Here is a 3,032-nt window from a genome sequence, read left to right on the forward strand (position 1 = left end):
AAAAAATATGCGACACAAATTAAAGCACAACAATAAAGGATGATGTGCTCGCGGAACGCTGTAACAATGAGTAACATAACGTGATTAAAGCGGGAGTCACGTGTAAGCGAAAAAGAGAGTGACGCGACAAGGCGGCGCGACGAAAGCGATCGTGGTTCGCTCTGTCGCGTACAGGGGGTAGAAGCATGCACGGGACAGCGCGAAACCGACGGCAACGCGAAAAGGCGACAGCGTTCAGTGTTGCTGGCACAGCACACCGCAAATGTATTCGCAAATGCAACAACAGTTAAATAATTGCAAGAATTATATTTTGCGACGAAACACAAAATACAATGCATCTACAACACACTGCATTGGACTTTATATGTTCAACACGCGCTAACTTTGCGCTAACAAGTAGTCACGTGACCTTTTGTTTTTTTGCTTGCGTTTTCGTTTTCGCCTCGCAGAAGCGCGCGCGCATTCGCGATCTTTTGCCCGCTCAAAATGGACAGACGCAGGAAGCTCGCAGATCTGCGGTTGCTTTTGATCATCAAAAGAAAGAAGACTTTTGCCCGGAAATCCTGGGTGCGGCCGGTCTGGCAGCGGCGCGCCGAAGAAAGCGACTTTTTCACGGCGGTAAGTTGTTTCTGGCGAAGAGGTGATTTCAGAGTAACTAAATACTTCAATACGTCCTTGCAGATGAAGGTGATGAAGAACGGAGATCCGTCGCTGTTTCAAAAGTACTATCGGATGTCACCGGAGGCATTCGACTTTCTCCACGAGTTAGCGAAGAGTCGCTTTACTAAAGAGCGGCTGTTCAGACAGCCCATATCGTCTGGCGAACGCCTCGCCCTGACGCTGCGGTAAGAGCACGTGGTTTCAAAAGGTACTCTGTGAACTGCTTGTGCCCGGCGAGCGGATCTTGTGCAGGAACACTGTTTGGGATCTTCCACTGCGGCTTATTTTCTCTGAGTAGGGCCAATAGTGTGCTTATATCAGTTTATTTTTTTAAATGCCCCAAAATATTTATATATATAGAAGGCATGCTTAAATTAATATTTTGGACCTGAAGTTGTATCGAGGACTACGGTGGACACCAGGTTAGAGGCAGAATGCTCTAATTAGTTATCAGATTTACAAAATGCGTTTTTACCAATAATTGTTTTGGGAACATGTTGTACATTTTTTTTCCTTAGCAAGGTAATAAAAGCATTCTGCCTCTTATCTTGATTTCGCCTTAGCCTTCAATATATATAGCCTCAGGGCTAAAATAAATCTGAAGCAAGTTCCCATTTTATAAAAGTATTGGTCCTTAAGAAAAACATCTTGTATATATAGTCTAGCTGCTGCACAGCGGTTTTTAATCGCAGCGAGCTGCCTGTGAATTAGGATAGCAATCTCATCAGCAGCTTGCTGCCTAAAGCGGTTATCTTGAAGCCATACGTTTCATTACAAAGAAAGTTAGTGGCTTCACAGACTGCTTGGATGACGCCCAGCAATCAGGATAAAAAGTGTGAGTGTACATATGTGTTGAAACTTGCTGAAATGCTTGTGACTGTGCATATTTTCAGATACCTGTCATCAGGAAAGTTGATAAATGATGCCGCAATGGCGCTCAGGGTGGCGATCACAACGGCCGGAGAGGCTATGCACCTGACGTGCAAGTTGCTGTGGTAGGTGCTGACCCCCATATATATGAAGGTATGCCAACTCTACCCTTGACCATACGTCGGCTATGATACATGCATTTCATTTTTGATGAAGCACTGGTCTTTAATACTACAGCCTCCAACACAAACGGAATGGCTACAAATTTCTTCAGTCTACTGGAGTCGGTGGCAATTCCCCAACTGCCTGGGAGCAGTGGATGGCAAGCATGTTGAAATTGAATGCCCCAGGAATGCCGGCAGCCTTTATTTCAACTACAAGGTATGAAATCAAACATATTTCGATGTGATGTAGCATTTAAAGGTTATACGTCAAGGCCCAAATTGATGAGCATTGCAGAAATGATCATTTATGTCTGCAAAACAATGTCACACAGAAGAAATGCAAGAAAGAGCGGGACGCTAACAGCTATGAAAAAATGTTATATGCATGTGCAATGAACACAAAGTGCTTGAGCAGATAAAAATGCTTCTTATGGCACGTCTATTTAGAAAGCCATGTATAATCCATAAAACCAAAGAAGGACATCATTCCACCTGCACAAAATTTCACAAAGCAGTGAACGGTGCTGCCATATTGGGCAATGGGCTGTGCTCGTAGCATAGGAAAGCGTGACAATTGCTCACCTAAACCACCCAGTCGGACCGATCTCTCAGTACAGTTGAGTTGCAGTCAACGATTGTCTTGTCACAGTCTTCTCTCTGTTCATGTTTGCTGCGCTATTGTTCCATCATGACAGCAAATTTTTGGTTTGGTTTGTGGCGTTTAACGCCCCAAAGCGACTCAGGCTACGAGAGACGCTTTAGCGGAGGGGTACGAAAACTTCGACCACCCGGGGTTTAACGTGCACTGACATCACACAGCACACGGGCGCCTTGTTTTTTGCCTCCATCGAAAAGCGGCCACCATGGGCGGGATTCGATCCCGCATCCTTGGCCACATTAGTCGACTGCCCTAACCACTGCACCACCACGACGCACATCACACAACACACATCATAATTCTTGTCTAGAGGGAATCGAACCTCCATCCCTTGGATCCCCAGCTGAGCACTTTAACCAACTGCGCCACGCCCGGGATCGTGAAATACGTGTCATAATTCTCCTTGTCTACCTTGAGGATGATAGTAGTGATGACAGTGAAGCTGCAATTAGTGACATTGACAATGATGACATCATTTTCTATGGGTAGGAAACAAATTTCTTGGGGATCTAGTTGCAGGTCTTTTTTCAGTGTTCTTCGCTCTATGTCCCAAAAGAATACTCCGCCCAAACACCCCAAGAAGACGTGCTCGATGGTTTCGGGCTTCCTGCATAAAAAGCAAATGAACACCCCAGGGAACGTACAGTCTCTTTTCCTCCATCCAAGTTTTAGCCTTTCGT

This window comes from Amblyomma mixtum, chromosome 10, assembly GCF_055824585.1.
Source record: "Amblyomma mixtum isolate Tamu chromosome 10, ASM5582458v1, whole genome shotgun sequence".
NCBI lineage: Eukaryota > Metazoa > Arthropoda > Arachnida > Ixodida > Ixodidae > Amblyomma > Amblyomma mixtum.